Source organism: Magnolia sinica, chromosome 16 (genome assembly GCF_029962835.1).
Source record: "Magnolia sinica isolate HGM2019 chromosome 16, MsV1, whole genome shotgun sequence".
NCBI classification, from domain to species: Eukaryota; Viridiplantae; Streptophyta; class Magnoliopsida; order Magnoliales; family Magnoliaceae; genus Magnolia; species Magnolia sinica.
This window is the reverse complement of record NC_080588.1, coordinates 52,318,838-52,338,425: the sequence shown is the minus strand read 5'-3', so window position 1 is coordinate 52,338,425 and position 19,588 is coordinate 52,318,838. Positions and strand designations below refer to the sequence as shown.

At 40.9% G+C, this 19,588-nt stretch overlaps 1 non-coding gene across 1 annotated transcript; it reads right to left on the bottom strand.

The window, feature by feature from the left end:
- Positions 1 to 994: 994 nt before the first annotated feature.
- LOC131229939 (small nucleolar RNA R71) lies at positions 995 to 1,101 on the bottom strand. Its single transcript, XR_009163674.1, has one exon. It is a non-coding gene; the product is annotated as a small nucleolar RNA R71 (small nucleolar RNA).
- Between the last annotated feature and the right edge of the window lie 18,487 nt (positions 1,102 to 19,588).

The window sequence follows — 19,588 nt, the reverse complement described above, 5'->3', positions numbered from 1 at the left end:
CTTTCCAAATTTTCTATTTTTTTCTAATTTCTATTTTTAGAATTAGGGTTTTATTTTTATTTTTAGAAATTTCCTATTTCTAGGATTTTTTTTTTTTAGAAATTTCCTATTTTTTAATTTTAAATTTTGATTCTTCTTTCAAGTAACTTTCTATTTTCTAGTTTTAGAAATTTTTTCCCTTTTTAGAAACTAACTTAGATTTTTATTTCTAAGATTGGAAACTTTCTTTTTTAGAAATTAATCGTTGCTTAGGATTTTTCTAGTATTATTTTAGGAAATTCAATTTATTTTTGTTATGTCTACAGGAATTGAGGAAGGAAGCTGCTAAATAAGATTATCTTCAGGAGGAGCTCTCAAATCTTCAGACATTCATCATCTCCTTTTCTGGGGTTCTTCCTTCCAATTCTCGTTTACATAGCTTTCTCTCATTTTTAGGAATTCATAACTTTTATTTTTAGTTTTATTCATCTTAGGTTGCATCTTGGTTTAGTTTTCTTTCTTATATTGATAACATAGTTTATGCTAGGACGTAGATCTTTGAACATAGAACTAGCACCTTTCAATCCTGAAATAGAAAGAACCTTTCGTAGAAGATTTAGAAACATCCTATTTGAAATGGCGGAAGAGAATGGAACTAAAGCTCTTAGAGATTATTCAGCTCCTGCCCAATTCAATGCGCATTCATGTATAGTGTTGCCTGCCACCACGGCAGCACACTTTGAACTTAAACCTGGGGTCATACAATTGTTGCCCTCCTTTTATGGTTCAGATAAGGAGGATCCATATCATCATGTGAAAGAATTCTTAGACATTTGCTCCACCTTTAAGTTCCAAAACTTTTCAGATGATTCGATCCGTTTGCACCTTTTTTCCTTTTTCTTTGAAGGATAAGGCGAAAACATGGTTGAATTCTCTAGGAGTTGGGTCTATCACTATATGGGACCAACTGTCTAAGAAGTTCTTAAGCAAGTTCTTCCCGATTCACAAAACTAATGCTCTCCATAGAGAAATTACGAATTTCACACAAAAAGAGGGTGAGCACTTTCATGAATGTTGGGAAAGATGGAAGGATTTACTTCTTAAATGTCCACACCATGGTTTTGAAAAGTGGTAACAGGTTCAATACTTCTATGACGGTCTGACACCCCAAAACTGTCGCATGGTTGACACCACCAGTGGAGGGTCATTCATGACCAAAAGTGATGTCGAAGCTTGGAATTTCTTTAAAACCTTGTGTGAAAACTCCCAGCAATGGGACTATTCAAATAGAGGTGAAAGAAGCCCTCAACCACTGAAGAAGGGGGGTATATATGAGGTAGGAGTCACGCCAGATCTTTATGCCAAAATTGATAACCTGACAAAGAAAGTGGATGCTTTAATGTTAAATAATGGACCTCCACAAACAACTCAGGTCGAGTCATGTGCCATATGTTCTAGTCTCGCCCATCCTACGCAGTCTTGTCCATCTAGTTCAGCATTTCCAGAATTTCTCTCTAAACAAGTGAACGCTATGAACACCTTTAGGAGAACTGAGAATAATCCTTATTCAAACACCTACAACCCAAGGTGGGCTAAACATCCAAATTTCTCTTGGGCAAAAAGATCACAACAAGAAGGACCATCTGGAAATCCCCCTATGCAACCTTACTCCCAAGTTGGCAGTCAACAACCTCAGCAGTTCTCACAGTATCAACAAGTGCCTCCACAATCTAGGAAACCATCTCTTGAGGATACACTCAATCTTTTTATGCAGAGTTCACTTCAATTTCAAAAAGACACCCAACATACTTTACTAGCTAACCAGTAAAGTTTACATGCAAATGCGCAATCTATTGCTAAGCTGGAAGTACAGTTGGGTCAACTTGCTGCCACATTGAGTGAGAGAGAGAAGGGCAAGTTCCCTAGTCAACCTGTGGTAAATCCAAAAGGACAGTATGAGATTGGCTCTAATTCAAACCAAGAACAATATCATGAGCAAGCCAAATCAATCAATATCCTTAGGTCCGGTAAACAGATCGATAACAAAGTAAAGATGCCTAGGGAAGAATCAAAGTCCAATACGGAAGATCAAAATGAAATGGAAAGACATACTAGTGCATCCAAAGTCCAACAACACTCTGACTCTCCAGGAACCACTCATGTGCCGTCTTGTGTGCCTAAAGCACCTTTTCCTCAACGTCTGGCACCGGTTAAGAAAGGAAACAACTTTAATGAGATATTAGACATGTTTAAGCAAGTGCAAATCAACATTCCGTTGCTTAATGCTATCAAGCAAGTTCCTGCTTACGCTAAGTTTCTTAAAGATTTATGCACTCAAAAGCATAAGATGAATGTTCATAAGAAGGTCTTCCTTGCGAAGCAACTCAGCTCCATGATTCAACACAACACCCCTCCCAAATTTAGGAATCCAGGAGCTCCTACCATTTCTTGTGTCATAGGAGAGCATAAGGTTCAGAAACGTTGCTTGATTTAGGGGCCAGTGTTAATTTGTTACCATATTCGGTCTATGAGCAGCTAGGACTTGGTGAGCTAAAACCAACTAAAATAACATTACAACTAGCTGATAGATCTATCAAGGTGCCCCGTGGTATTATTGAAGATGTGCTAATCCAGGTTGATAAGTTTTATTTTCCAGTGGATTTCATCGTTCTAGATACTCAGCCTGTCTAGAATCCTACAAGTCAAATCCCGGTTATCTTAGGACGTCCATTCTTGGCCACATCCAATGCAATCATAAATTGCAGGAACGGAGTTATGAAGCTATCCTTTGATAACATGAAGATTAAACTCAATGCTTTTAATGCTGGACAACAAATGTCAGACTCGGATGATATATTTGAAGTGAACATGATTGAGAGTCTAGTGCATAACTCTTTCCTTGAATCTTCCAAAGACGCTCTTGAGACTTGTTTAGCACATTTTGGCATAGATTTTGACATAGAAAGTTCCATCCAAGAAGTCAATGCATTGCTTGACCCTAATCCAGAAATGAATACAACAAAATGGAAAGCTAGAGTGGAACCTCTTCCACCTTCTGAGTCTAAACTGGTCCCGTCTATTGAGAAACCACCCAAAGTCGACCTTAAACAATTACCTGAAACTCTCAAGTATGTATTTTTAGAACCTTCTGAAACCCTACCTGTCATCATAGCTGCTAACCTTGATAAAGAACAGGAGGGTAAGTTGCTTAATGTTCTTAGAGAACATAAGGCGGCTATTGGGTGGACAATAGCGGACATAAGGGGAATAAGCCCCACGGTGTATATGCATCGTATTCATCTTGAAGAAAATGCAAAAACATCGCGTGAAATACAAAGGAGGCTTAACCCTAACATGAAAGAGGTCGTTCGGGCTGAGGTGCTAAAATTGTTAGATGTTGGTATCATTTACCCCATTTCAGATAGCACATGGGTCAGTCCAGTTCAAGTTGTTCCTAAAACGTCTGGGATTACGATGAAAAAGAATGAGGATAATAAGTTAGTACTAACGCGCATGACTACGGGTTGGCGAGTTTGTATTGATTACCGTAAACTGAACCTGGTCACAAGGAAGGATCACTTTCCTCTTCCTTTCATAGATCAGATGCTGGAGAGATTGGCAGGGCATAGCTATTATTGTTTCCTGGATGGTTATTCTGGGTATAATCAGATTCCCATTGCTCCCGAGGATCAAGAGAAAACCACGTTTACATGTCCCTTTGGCACATATGCCTATCGGCGTATGCCATTTGGGTTGTGTAATGCGCCTGCAACCTTCCAACGATGCATAATGAGTATTTTTTCAGACATGGTTGAGCGTTTCCTTGAGATTTTCATGGATGATTTTTCAATTTTTGGATCTTCATTTGATGAATGTTTATACCATCTATCTCTTGTCTTGGAAAGATGTGAAAAAACGAACCTGGTATTGAATTGGGAAAAGTGTCATTTTATGGTTCAAAAAGGGATTGTACTCAGGCATGTTATTTCAAGTAAAGGCATTGAAGTTGATAAAGCCAAGATTGATTTAATTTCTAGTCTTCCTCCACCCAGAACGATTAAGGAGATTAGATCATTCTTAGGGCATGCGGGATTCTACAGGAGTTCATTAAGGATTTTAGCAAAATTTCTCGACCCTTATGCAATTTACTAGCTAAAGATGTTGCTTTTGTCCTTAATGATGAGTGTCGGAAAGCTTTTGATAAGTTGAAGTATTTACTAACTTCTGCTCCAATCATCCAACTACCTGATTGGAGTTTATATTTTGAGCTTATGTGTGATGCTTCGAATTATGCTGTTGAAGCCGTCCTAGGACAAAGATTGAACAAAATGCCTCATGTCATTTATTATGCTAGTAGGACTTTAAATGATGCACAGCTCAACTACTCTACCAATGAAAAAGAATTGTTGGCGGTAGTATTTGCTCTAGACAAATTCAGGTCGTATCTCATAGGGTCCAAGGTTATAGTATTCTCAGATCATGTAACATTGAAATATCTTCTTTCTAAAAAAGACGCTAAACCTCAATTGATTCAGTGGATTCTCTTGCTACAAGAATTCGATATTGAAATTCGGGATAAAAAGGGTTCCGAAAATGTAGTAGCCGACCATTTGTCTAGACTTGTCTTAGAGTCCACAGTGGATCCTTTGCCAATGAACGAGTCTTTCCCTGATGAACAACTTCTAACTATTTCTCAATTACCTTGGTATGCGGACATTGTAAACTATCTTGTTACAGGTCAACTTCCTTCTCATTGGACTAAATAAGATAAATCCAAATTTCTTACTAAGGTTAAACATTTCTTTTGGGATGACCCATACTTATTCAAAATTTATCCTGATCAGATTATTAGGAGATGTGTGCCTGAGAGTGAGTTTCATAGTATAATCTCCTTTTGTCATGACCATGCATGTGGTGGTCATTTTGGTTCAAAGAAAATAGCTGCGAAAGTCTTACAAAGTGGATTTTATTAGCCTACACTGTTTCGAGACACCCATGCCTTTTGCTCAACATGTGATAGATGCCAACGTATGAGTAATATTTCCCACAAGAACATGATGCCACTTACCAATATTCTCATTATTGAAATATTTGATGTTTGGGGTATTGACTTCATGGGCCCATTTCTCCCATCATTCGGTTATATGTATATCCTTTTAGCCGTCGACTATGTCTCTAAGTGGATTGAAGCAGTGCCATGTAAAACGAATGATCACAAAGTTGTGGTCCGTTTCTTAAAAGAGAATATCTTTTCTCGTTTTGGCACTCCTCGAGCAATTATAAGTGATGGGGGTACTCATTTTTGCAATAAACTGTTTGAATCTTTAATGAAGAAATATTCCATCACTTATAAAGTTGCAACGCCATATCATCCACAAACAAGTGGTCAGGTTGAGGTGTCAAACCGGGAGATTAAACATATTTTAGAGAAAACGGTTCGCCCCAATCGTAAGGATTGGTCGCAACGTTTGAATGATGCTCTTTGGGCATATCGTACGGCTTTCAAAACCCCGATTGGAATGTCTCCGTACAGGCTTGTCTTTGGGAAAGCCTGTCACTTACCTGTGGAATTAGAACATCATGCTTATTGGGCCATCAAAACTTTTAATTTTGATTTAAGCAAGGCTGGATCACACCGTAAACTTTAACTCAATGAGTTAGAGGAAATTCGAAATGAGGCATATGAGAATGCAAAAATTTATAAAGAGCAGACAAAAATCTTCCATGACAAAGCAATTCTTCGCAAGACATTTGAACCGAACCAGAAGGTATTATTGTACGATTCCAGGCTACGCCTCTTTCCTGAAAAACTACGTTCGCGATGGTATGGTCCTTATCTAGTAGTAAAAGTATTTCCTCATGGAGCAGTTGAGATTCAAAATCTAACAGACGGGAATATCTTCAAAGTAAATGGTCAACGGTTGAAATCATATTTAGATGATTTGGTGAACAAAGATGTGGAGGAAATTTATTTGGCGGACCCAGGTTATCAAGATTGATTAGTTCATGGTCCATTCTTATCTGGCTGAAGACGTTAAACTTAGCGCTCCTGGGAGGCAACCCATTTTTTTTTCATTCCATTTCACTCTTCTCATTCATGAGTTCAATGTTTGTGGGTAGCATTTCTGCAAACCCTCACGAGACTACAACTCGTCCACTAGGGGTAACCTAGGGGTTTAAAGACTTGTTGCATATGCTAAATGCATTCGAGAGCACCTGCGAAAGTGGTATAGGTAGGATTTTCTTTGTGCATTTTTATCATTTTGCTTTTGTTGATTTCTCTCTTATGCTGACTCGCTCTTACATGGATATTTTTTTTGGAAAGCCTCTAGATTCTTTCATCCAGGTACTATCTTTCCATCACTCTTTTATTTTCGTTGTCCCATGTGCATTGCATGCTTATTTCTTTTACATTGAGGACAATGTAGATTTTAGGTTGGGGGTGGGAGATTAGGTTACCTCATCAGTATTTTCTTGGTCTTGAGTACAAATTGTGAAAGCACAAATTGTGAAAAATTTTCTGAAATTTCTTGTGCATTTGAAGTGATTTTGAAGGATAAGTGTGATTTTAACATTGCAAGGTACAGAATGTCGGTAATTTATAACTCTTGGATTCAGCCATCCGTTAGATTTCACAATTATGTTTGAATTGTTAACCCATGATTAGAACTTTTAAACATTGATTGAGTCATGATCTCACATCTCACATCTCGGTTGCACATTAAGGTTCCGTTTCAACATTGAATGATTAACTTGGTAATCACTAAGCATGAAAGGAACCAGCCTGAAATTTTTAGCTTCAGTCTATAACTAAGAATTGAGAGAAAGCATAATTCATATAATCTTCACCATAGGTTTGCTCCCTATAGATGAAGATTCGATTCCCCATGGTTGACATGAGAAAAGGGTTAGGTGTACAATCTTTACCATAGGTTTGCTCCCTATAGGTGAGGATTTGATCCCCTTCCTTGGCATTACTGTTCACGAAAAAATCAAAGGCTGATAGAATGAAAAGTTAATCTGTAAGGCAAGTGTTGGTTTCAGTTGTCATGCATTCTGTTGTTAATTACTAATGATATCATGAAATTGACGATTGGATCTCTTAATGATAGTAAGCCGAGATTACACTATACACTCATGGAACTCAATGTTTAGAATATTCTAATTAATGGATTAATATTTTGAAACTGATTATGAAGTTTACCGTGAGCTTGATTCTATAAAGAAAAATTCTGTGCACCATTCATGAATCTTAGAATTCTCGCGCCTCGACGATTTGTTCACAAGTCACTCAGGTTTACAGAAATTGTTGTGTATTTTTAAAATTATTTTTCGCATGTTTTGCTCGGGACTAGCAAAATGTTGGTTGGGGGTTGTGATAAGGGTCGAATATTGCATATCAGACCCTAATTATTGCATGATTTTACGTACATGATAATGCTTAATGGAATATTTTAATTATATTTTTGTTGCAGGATGAAATCAGGAGCGTTGATGGAAAAAGAGTACTACAAGCATGAATTTGACACTCCGAAGTCACCAGAGCAAGGGACGCACTCCAGAGAACTAAGACTGAAGAATTCACATACCAGGGATCCGAGGAAATCAAGCTGTTCACGTTAAAAAGGCCCGAAAATGGTCCAGAATGCAAGATCACATGGTTTCCGCCATCCGATTGACTCGAAACTTCATACATGGGATGGGGGGCATAAATAAACCGTACACATAAAATTTCAACCATTTCATATCTCGAAAAGTGGCCCAATGACCAGATCAGCCCTTTAATTCCTTACGTGGGGCCCACCTGGTCTCTGGATATGCCTCATCTTTGGTATCAACACTTTAAATTATATGGAGAACCATATGGATGGAGGAGATTTGGTACATACATCATGATGGACCTCACATGTGCACTACATGCACACAGTGCGGACGCACACCAGTAGTGTACCCATGAACTAAAGGTCGGTCAGCAAGCGCTGACCGACAAAATATCAAAAGAAAGGAAACTACCGTTTTCGGCTTCGCAAAAACAGAAACAGGGACGTGCGGTCTCCTGTTATGGGCCACCATCACGATTCGTGGGTCCAATCTGGACCGTCTATTAGACCATAATGGCCCATATTACCAACGCCTAGGTGGCGGTATTTCAGATGGCAGCAGAGATCAGTTTTCAACCGTTCAAAAGAAAAATGGACGGTATGTTTAAAACTCCGTGGGCCACATCAACAGACAGTGAAAACCATCCATGCTCGATCGAAATTTCGTTGTGCATCCAATGGACGGCTTGGATTTATCAAGATAGCAATGAAGGGGGCCCCACCAACGTCATAGCGCGATCAGTGCAATCCCTGTTTTCGCGTCCGCACGTAGACCGGCTTGCGGGTTGTTCTGTGATCTCAATGACGATCAGATGCATGATCTAGCCCGTTCAGAAGATTCATCAGGAGGCCAATACCGTATCCTAGGTGTCCAAATCAAGTTCGGAACGTGCACCATCTCGAAAACTCATTTTAAACGGAAACGGAAACCTTTCGCACGCAGCTGCTGCGTCAATAGCTGTCCCTAATCTCCACCGGTTGCTATTTTCGTGCATAGCTCTCCACCACACCTAAGAGCTATAAAGGAGAAAGAAAAGGGCTCGTTTTAAAGAAGAAAAACGGATCGAGAGTTTGGGGAAGGCTGGTTTTTTAGGGAGAGAAGAAAGCAAGAGAGAAGACAGGAAAATCGGTGGCTGGACGTGGATCTGAGAACAGAGAGAGAGAGAGAGAGAGAGAGAGAGAGAGAGAGAGAGAGAGAGTGGCTGAGAGATCCAGAGGAGAGATCCAGAGAAGAGAAAGAGAAGAAAAGAGAAGAAAGAGGGAGAGCTTGGTTGGACGTAGAGTAAAGCAGAATATGTGGATGTGCTCTTCATCACTTACATCTTCCTTCTCTGAATCTATGCTACATTCCATGAATTTTTAATTTCTTAGCTAGGGCTGAGATGAAGCCCCTAATTTGAATAACCCTTGTTATGTGTTGATTTTATTTTGATTTAATTGATTTGTTTCTTTCTCTAGTGTGCTTAATTGAAAGTTTTGTACTTCTCCATTCTAAGAGCTCAACCAAAGTTTAATTATGGATGTTGTTTGGAATATCATCTAAGTCCTTGTGTCTGACCATGAACAGGTTTCCTATAGGGGAAGAAACAGGAATCTACATCTCTCCATGCCTGACCATGGATGGAAAGATATGATCCATATGCTTTAAGGAATTATACATTCTGTGTGCCCAACCAAGGACATAGAGTGCACTTTATTTATTTTGATATCAATCTGAATTAGGGTGAATCAACAGGTAGAACAAGGTTTATGATAATTAGGGGTGGATTCGAAAGTCCTAGTCTTCTCCTTGATTGAATTTTTCTTATTGCTCTTGGTTATTTTTCCATTGATTTTTGTTTAGTTTACTTAATTACTAGCTCAAATATTTGTTGAATTAGTTAAGAAGAATCTTTAATTTTGAATTGTGACAACCAGTCCTCGTGGGAACGATCTCGTAATACGTACCATATTTACATCTGATTCGTATACTTGCGAGTTTAAAATCATTTAAATCAGGTTGGTTTAAATAAAACATCAACTATATGAGCGCCCCTGTCGAGCACCGCATTGCTAGGCAGAGGTTGGTGAGAAGAGTTTGATTGGCCTAGAGTTAGTTCAAGCAACCTCAGAGAAGATCGACATTATTAGGCGTCGACTTCTTGCAGCACAGAGCAGACAGAAGAGCTACGCTGATACGAGGCGGCAACTGCTAGAGTTCGTGGTTGGAGACCATGTGTTCCTGAAAGTTTCCCCCATGAAGGGAGTCTTTCGATTTGGCAAGAAGGGGAAGCTCACGCTGAGATTCATTAGCCCATTCCAGATACTAGACCAAGTGGGTGTGGTAACTTATCGCCTTGCTTTGGTCACACCACTCATAGGCATGCACAACGTATTTCATGTATCAATGCTAAAGAAATACGTTCTTGATCCTTCCCACATAATCAAATGGGAGTAGGTACAGTTGAGTGAGGATGCTACTTATGTCCTGCGACCGACACGTATTCTATACAGGAAGGAGCATGTGCTGTGCAGTAAGGTTATCCCTCTTGTGAAGGTACTATGGACACATCATACTAAGGAAAAGGCTACTTGGGAAACAGAAGCTGAGGTTCGCAAGAACTATCCTCAGATTCTTGAGGAGTACGAAAATGTACTAATTTCGAGGATGAAATTTTTCTTTAAGGGGGGTAGATAGTAATGTCTCAGAAAAATCCATACAAAGACCCGAGTACCACCTCAAGCAGAAATCACTAAGGACCGAATCCTTTAGAAATCAGATGAAAATTAATTAAGTACTAAACCGAATTAGTTGGTAGATTTGTTGAACCACTCTCTATACGATTTGCGAGACCCAAAACAAGTAGGATCACTAACTCTACATTACTTGAAAACCTATAATCAATCTTAAAACCTAGTTGCTCTCGGGAGCATCATGAAACTCCGTATCGGACCTGGACCGTGCGTCAAAAGTCTGATTAACGCGAACCTATACGATTATGACCGCCTTACTAGGCTTGACAACCATCTCAGAACTCAAGTCCTAATAGTATCCATAAACACACAACTTGAGCCCGGAGCGAAGTGTGTGAGAAACGCGAATATCTTTGGTAAATGAACTCAAACTTAAGTGAATTGGGTCGTTCGCTTGCTGGCAAAATCTAAGGGTTCAGACCGTCAGATTCTGACCCAACTATACCTTTGAATCAGGGAAAATTTCCAACACATGTAAGTGTATTTGTGGCCCTGATCGAGTATCGATGGCCGTTGAACTGAAACAGGTCCTCCGCGGTCGATCCGTAAATCCAATCGGACTGAAAACTTAACTTGACCTAGATCCAATGTCAGGGAATTTTCTCTGGATCATATGTAGAAAATGGGCCTCCAGATGAGTTTCGTTGGACTGAAACGGCCGCTCTTTGGCTATAACCTAAGTATACCATAGCCCTGGGGCCATTGAGACCAGTTCTGGGCCTATATAAGGACCTTTACCCACCCCTCTCTCATTCCATACGAATTCCAAACCCTAGGAGAGAGAAGAGAGAAGAAAGAGAAGGAAAGAGAGAGAAAGTGAGAAAGAGAGAGAGTGAGGGATCGTTGCTGGGATTCAATCCCACCGCTCTACGTGCCGAATCATCCTTCCTGTATCGCTATTCCGGCAATTCTGATTCCATTCTTGGGTAAGAAATCCTAACCCTAATCTGTTTTAAGGATCCAAATAGAGAAAGTGATGAAATAGCTAACCTATTTCATGATTATAGGTTGCCGTTGTGCCGTAGACGAAGGCGTACTGTTCGAATTGAGTTCGATACGAGTCTACCGGTGAAAGGTGCGGACTATAAGTATTTAGGTTATGGTTTTTAAGGCTTTCAATGTTAGTAAAGATTTATGACAGACTTGATTGTTGTCACATATGTCTAATTGTGATGTTTTCTGTATATTACATATATATGTAAACTACGTTGATTTTTAATGCATTCCATGTGTTTGTTGAAATGTTTGAATGAGTATGGAGTTATGATTTATGCTTGTCATGTCTAATGACTGAGAATACATGATTGTTGTACTATGGTAAATCCTTTATGAAGGAATTTGCTATAATACCTATTATAACTACTTTATTACATGTATATGATAAGTGTAGCATAAGTGTTTAATAAAGTGCCTAAATGAGAAAATGCTCATTGAAATATATTTAATTAGGGTATTGAGATATGATTTTCAATCACCCTATCTATAGTTATAGTTTCCTTCATGTAACTTATCTTGCTATTACGTGATTTATGGATGAATGCCTATGTATGACAATATGTATGCTATGTGCTTGTTAAATGCTCAAACAAGATTTATACTTGAATTATTTGTCACATGTTGTTTTAACTATCACACATAAATGCTTATTGCATTTGAGTATCATTGGGACTACTGCATAGTCCAGGCAATCGGTAATGCTCTTCGAGTTAGTGGCCGAGGTCATTTCGCCACACAAGACATGTTCAAGGAATCCGAGTTGTACACTGGTTGTCGATAGTGGTTAGGCCACGTGGAATGCTTACGCACTCCATGTCGGTCAATTCAACGTACGCTCATACCTGTTGAACTTGTCAAACAACCCGATTGGCCTAATGTATGTTCACCATGTATGGACTCTGCTGCTTAAATCTAAGGTACTAACTAACCAGTGAAAAGCCCGTTTAACCTTATTACCATGATCCGCCAAGACTCATGAGTCGGGCGTGGTGGTATGGGATACTGTGGTCGAGCCGTCGGCCTATGCTGGGGTGATGAGCCTTACCGTAGTGACCAGTGAGCAAAGCAAACTTGTGAGCCGAATACGGTGGTATGGGATACTATATTCGAGTTGTCAGCCTATGATCAGGTGACGAGTCTCTCGTAGTGACCTCAAGTATACACTAGGACTACGCTAAGGCGATGAGCCTTTCTGTAGTGACTTCGAGTATAAACTAGGCATGCTTTGAGGTGACAAGCCTCTCCGCAGCGACTTGGAACTGCTATCGTATGAGATTAACTAGGATTGACGACCCTAAATGGATCATTGTTTGGGTAAATAATATAAAGGGAGGTGCCTTAGCTTCCCAACTTGCTGTATGAATAAGACTAAGTAAGAACTTAGCTAATCACGTACATGCACCGCATTGCATGTGCCTTTATCGTTGGAGTTGAGCACAGAGGATGGGGTGCATGCCGCGATCGTGAGATGATGTCCCAGAGGGAGTGTAGGCGAAGGCATGCATCATTAAAACATTTCATCCTTGCATTAACCAGAGTACCTTGGAATGCTTGTTGTGTTGCTTTATCATTACTGCTTGACTAAATTGATAACATGTTAACCTTTGCCTTATAGCTCCACTGAGTTGATCACTCACTCCCACTCTAGGACGGTGTTTTAAAACACCAACCAGATTCTATTGTAGTTTCAGGTAATGGCGAGGCCTATGAGATAGAGCCTGTCTTTTATGATGATGAAGAGGAGTTCTCCTACATGCAACTCTCGGGCGGGTCTATGTAGACCTGGAGTCGTGCCATCGGGGCTACTAGGATATGGACTAGAGGACATTACACTTGATCATTTTGTAAATTTTAGTACAGTACATGTAACAATTTGACCTGGTCACGTTCATACTCTGGGGGACTTACAATCACTTATATGCTTATATGTACTTATCACAGTCTTCCGCTTGCGTAATTTAACTGTCTCTAGAGTATGATATGCTGATTTGGTATAATCCCACTCATATTTAATGCACTAATACGGACAACATTTAATCATCATTATCTATGTTGCATAAGTGATTGTTGGAACTCGGGAGTTGGGCTCCTACTCGACCTCCTAATTTTCAGGGCATTACAGTAGTGGGCCCATTTACGAGCTAGTCAAACTCAGCCTAGCTTACGCCCCCTCACTCGTGCGGGTAAGGCTACACCTCCTTCCAACCGACCATGATACAGTGGGAGATGCAGCCTATTGGTAAATGCATCGGTGCTCATGTTTTCCACTCGGTCTCAATGTTAGAGCATCTCCTGGTACCATGAAGGTTTTGAGACTTTCATCCAAGGACATCCTACGTGACCACAATGCTTAAACTAATATTTTCGGTGTCCAAATCTGGTCATCTAAGATATGCCTGTGGAGGCTACGGCCCTGATGAAGCTAGAGCGAATATCAACCGTGCTATGTAATGTCAGATGCATGAATCACACAAATCAACCATGCATCAGTCCTGCGCATACAGCGCACTCAAGAGGGGCAACTCCATCACCTAGGGAGTCCCTTAATAGCCTACCTAATGGCATAAACCATGACCAATCACATCTCAACCAAGCACACATATGATGTACATGGGAATGAGTCATGAAGATAACTAAGTATGCCATGCGATGATGTTGTACTCTCCTCATAATAAGATCGAGTCTAAGTACACATGGGGATGACTCATGAAAAACAACTAAGTACATCATGTGGTGAAGTTATACTCTTCTCTTAACAAGGTAAGATCTAAGTACTTAGACAATTTTATATGGAATAGAAAGAGCACAACTACTAGTGGGGGCCCAACAATTTGGGGTAGCCCACAAACACTAAGAGAGCAATACTATGGGTCTAAAATGATAAGAATAGGTCTAACAAAGGGTCTAAAGTAGACATTCAACTACCAGTAGATGAGAATGAGCCTAACAAATGGGCTTAAAGAGGTCCACAATAAGGACATTTAACCACCATTGTCCCCTAAAAGGCGGCTCAACAAAGATTCTACCTAAACTAAGACCCAAAGCTCAAGTACTACCTTAAAAATAAAATGGGCAGCAATACATATATATCATATCACATAATGGGCCCCAAGAAAATGTCTCAAAGCCCTCATACAACATCATGGGCCCAAAAAGGCAAACTATGGCTCAAGAACAATGGCCAACGAATTCATGCATTATGTTGGACTTAGTGGGCAGCCCATAAGCCCAAGTATATAGGCAAAAACATATCCAAGTTGGGTCAAATGGTCCCTTCAATATCAGCCCAAATCTGGGTAAAAATAGGTGGGCAATCAAGGACCCAATCACACATACAATTCAACCCACAAAGTCTAGCATAATTTGAAAACAGCCCATGCAAAAGGACTGGGCTAAGGCTGGACGTCCCAGCCCACTTGGGCCTGCTGGACATCCCAAAAATCTGGACTATGTTGGGTCCTCGTTAATCAACTAAAGGTGGGCCTCATAAGGCACTAATTAAGCCCAAAAATCTCAAGAATAAAGGCATGATGTATGTACACAACTCTTTCCATTTGGTGGGCCTCACAGCCTCACAACTTTCAGCTATATACAAAATATTCTAAGGCCCCTTACTGGACTTTCAGCCCACCCAACTTCCTAGGCCTACTAAGGTCCAGCTAATAGTAAAACTGAATGCACATTAATCTTATGATGGCCAATAATAATCACAGAGGGCCCCACCTGATGGAGGGTGAATATACAACACATAAATCAAGTGGGCCTGCTGCTAGACTGCAAGTCCAGCAGCAGCCCAAAATACTGGGCGTCATACATGGGTTGGGCAGTCCAATGGCTTGGACAGCCTGCCCCAAAATAGCACCAAGGTGGGCCCCACTTGTAGACGTCCCACCAAGGGATGGTCCCTATCCAAGTGAGCCACACACAAGGGAGGATGGCTTCAATAAAACATACATTAAGGTGGGCCACAAGGAGGAGGACGGCTAGCCCATTGTTGGACGTCAGCCCAGCTGGACGTCTAGCAGTTGGGTTGCTGGCCCAACTCCAAAATGGCCCGAAAATGGGTGGTTCTGATGGCCCCCAAGCACATGAGGAGGGTCCCAACATGATGGACCACAAAATGGGTAAGAGGGGAGGCCTCAATCTCATATATATGTGAAATAAATTTATGCACAGCAAGGTCCAGAAATAAAATTATGTAGGAAAAATATTGTTGTCCCTGCATGGAACATCCAATGGAGTGGGCCTAGGCCCCCCAAAAGAGGAAAAAAGGAGTGGTGATCATGTGGGGTCCACAAAATTGACCCACCATCCCCAAAAATCAGCTAATACATGTGTTTTCCCTCCATAAAGCATGGTTGGACGGTCTAGAATTTTGGACCATCCCACCCTTGGGGCATACTTCATTGGTTGTCCATCCATGGACAATTGGAGGTGGGATTTAACATACATCAAGGTGGGGTCCACACCTCCAAGAATCATCTCTTAATAGGGGCAAAACATGCTTACAATAAGTCCAATCTTCCATGCCAAGCTCAATGAAAAACAACTCAGAAAACAGTATAGAAATTTTTCTGGACAGCAAGATATAACTAGGCACATCAGTGGGGTCCACACCTCCAAGAATCATCTCTTAATAGGGGCAAAACATGCCTACAATAAGTCCAATCTTCCATGCCAAGATCAATGAAAAACAACTCAGAAAATAATATAGAAATTTTTCTGGACAGCAAGATATAACTAGGCACATCAGTCTATAACTACTGAATAAAGGGGAAATACTCCACAAAAATGATGATATGGTCCACCTTAGTGGGCCTCACAAACATCCAGACCAAAACCCCTTCTCAAAACCCCTTACATGCATCAAATAGGCAACAAGTAGGACGCCAATGTCCAGGAAATGGACAGCAAGAGGCGTCCCACCTTGCTAGATGGTCTGGACGTCCTAGGGTCCCTAAGTGGGCCACACACATTAGAAGGCAATAATAGAAAAAGGGGAAAGGAAATCCAGCCATAGGAGGGGGGCTCTGCCACTGTTGAGGCCCTCTCAATCATCACAACCATACAACATTTACTATATCAAGATACAAGCTATATCTTACACATGCATGGATCTAGAAATCGAATCTAAGGTGGGGATGCCACCCCCACCAAGGATCTAGAGTCTAGATGACCCCAATGAGTCATAAATCAAAGGAAAATTACCATGATGGAGTCTATGGAGAATGACCCCATCCATGGAATATGCATGCACAAGGTGGGCCATTGGCTACACCCATGGAGACATGAGGGACCTCCACCATCTTTTGATGGGCCCCACAAGCTCCCTTGAATAAGAAAAAGAAGATCTAAGAAAGAAAACCTGGAAACTATTCTAAATGGGTACCCAGCTCACAAGATCTCCTACTTTCTCCTATCTCCAAGCTCCTTATGCTCCAAGGGAGGTGGATTAATGGAGAAGATCTGATCTTAAGGGTTAGATGGTAAGGAAATTAGGTTGCAAGTTGCTGGAAAATAGGGAGAATGGTGGAATGTCTAAGGGCTCTTGTAAGGGGAGAGGGGATGTAGAGAAAATGAGGGAAAATGGGAAGGGAAAGGGAGAAGTAAGAGTGGTATGATGAGTGGCTAGAAACAAGAGAAGGAATCATGAGTTTCTCCTAGAGAAGGGAAGAAAATCTGAAATTTGCTAGAAAAGAAGGGCTTTGGATAGAGAAATGCATCATAGCTTTTCTAAGAAAGAGAGCAATCGTTGCCTAGGTTAGGCATATCTATCATAACTAGCTATAAAAAGGTCTAGGGTAGTAGGGTGGTAGCTTGTAAGTTAGGCTAGGTAATGATGGGATTCTAGGGTGGGTCATGCTGCCTTGGGATTCGTGCATACCTCAATAAAGTAGGTCCCACATCAATCAAAGGCCAAATATTGCAAATGGTACATCTTTTGATCTACCTGTCAGATTGCCGCACGAGACGCGGTGTTGGAATTGTGGCGACGATGCGGTCGCTATGGCGCAAGTTTTAGGTCGGATCGGGGTCGGGTTTATAAGACGTAACTTAAGGATGATTGCAAATACAATCTACAGGTCGCAGGTTGCTAGAATTCGACCAATAGGACCATGGGACTTAATGAAATAAAACGGATATGCGGTTAAGGGTACACCACGGCACGTTGGCAGTTTGGTTGGAAGAACATACATGCCAATGGGAACGGTGGATGAGCCTCCACCATTTAATACTGGAGAAGAACTTCCACTGTACTCTCCCCTGGACTCAGAGCTCGAGGAGAGACTCAAAAAGTGAATTGCTCGAGGAGAGACTCAAAAAGCGAATTGCGGCAGAGGAGTCCACATGTCTCACGATAATCGGTCCACTATTTAAAGTTACAAACATCATGTGGGCCAAATTATAGAAGGAAGATGAACCGTTGGAAAAAATCTCCATGCAAATAATTAATTAAACATACAAGTTAGGACCCATTTGATGAGCGGAACAACATGTTTTCCAGGAAAGGGGATGTTTACGTCAACCCCAACGAATTACAAGGCCCAGATGTTGCACGCTTAATCCTTATTAGCATCTACCTTGCGATTCACCTTTTCAGTCTCCTCGCGCGAATCGCTTCAGCATTTCTTACCCGGGTAAAGAACCGGACTCCGTCGTGACCCCTCCAGTACGGAGCTCTGTATTCGTCGAAGCTCTGTGGGCCCCAAAATGTTGTATGTATTTTATCCATGCTGTCCGTTAATTGCTCCAACTCATTATATACTTTCGTTCCAAAAAAGAGGCAGATCCAAAGCTCAAGTGGACTACACCGCTGGAAACAAATGGAATTGGATTCCTACCGTTACGAATTTCTTATAAGCCACGAAAGTTTTAAATCAATCAATTTTTTTGGTTTTTCCTTTTTCCAGGTTTACGTGACTTTGGGAACAGATGAATGGCAAATAAACATCTCGGTGGGTCCTAGGAAGGTTTCAACAGTGGGAGTTACCATTCCCACTTCTTACCGTGGTGTGGTCTATTTTAGACTTGGATCTGCCTCGTTTTTTGACTCACATACTGAAATGAGCTACCAGCATGAATGAACGGCGTGGATAAAAGAAATACATCATGGTGGACTCCACATAGATTTTCCAGTACCGACTATACCGAGCACGGTACTGGAGAGGTCACTATCGAATCCGAGTCCAGTTTCAGAACTGGAGTGGTACGGTAAACAGGAATTACTCAAGCATGGTAGACATCCCTAACAACACACGTGGCAGGGTTCATTACGTATCTATCGGGTCCATCCATTTAGTTGACCCGAGCATATAATTAATTATATTCTACCAATAAGACCTATTAGACAATTTTATATCTCATTTTTCTGCAATTTATGCGAATGACTGTCTGATCGTTAAGTGCTTTCTTCTATTGTTGTTTGAGGGACATTCACCAAAATAATAATATTGTTTAATAGCTTATTTTATTTTCAAAATATCCATCTATGCATGTTTTGCAGTAGATGGACGGACCCGATTGATAATTCACAGTACCATGTTTACTGTGAATAGATGGATGTACCATGTTCTGGTTCTTCCAACTCCACCGTATCATCTCCCGAGATCTATCAACAACTGTCCTCCATCCTGTAAAAAAGTCCACGCCATACGAAGTCGTTGGACTTGCAGGAAGCAAGGATGCTGTGTGGGGCCCCCCACCATGTTTTTGGGAAAGGTACTCCGTTCATCCGTTTGGGGAGCTCATTTTAGGAAAAGCGACAGAAAACGAAGTGGATCCAAAGCTAAAGTGGACCACACGAGAGGGAAAATTGGGGAAAGAAATACGTACCGTTGAAACCTTCCTGGGCTCTGCCTTGATGTTTATATGCCATCCAAACTGTTTATAAGGTTATTAACACAGGGATGAATGAAAATAAAAAAAAATTTAGCCTGAAAAAAAGCTTTTATGGTTATAAAAATGTTTCAACGGTTCTAACTGAATTCCTACTGTTTCCTCTCGTGTGGCCCACTTGAGTCTTGGATCCACCTCTTTTTTACTAGATTATCGTAAAATTATCTTGCAAAACGGATGAACGGAGTATATTTCCCAGAAACTATGGTGGTGGCCCCACCCGGCATCCTTGCGCAGGAACTGCCTGCGAAGGGCTTTCGCAGGAAATCCGCGTCCGAAGTCGTTCGGGAGTTATCCGGTAATCAGATTATGTGCGTCCCCGGTCTCACCCAACACAGAGCGTCCCTGACCGTGGGCCGACATTGATGTATATGTAGTATATC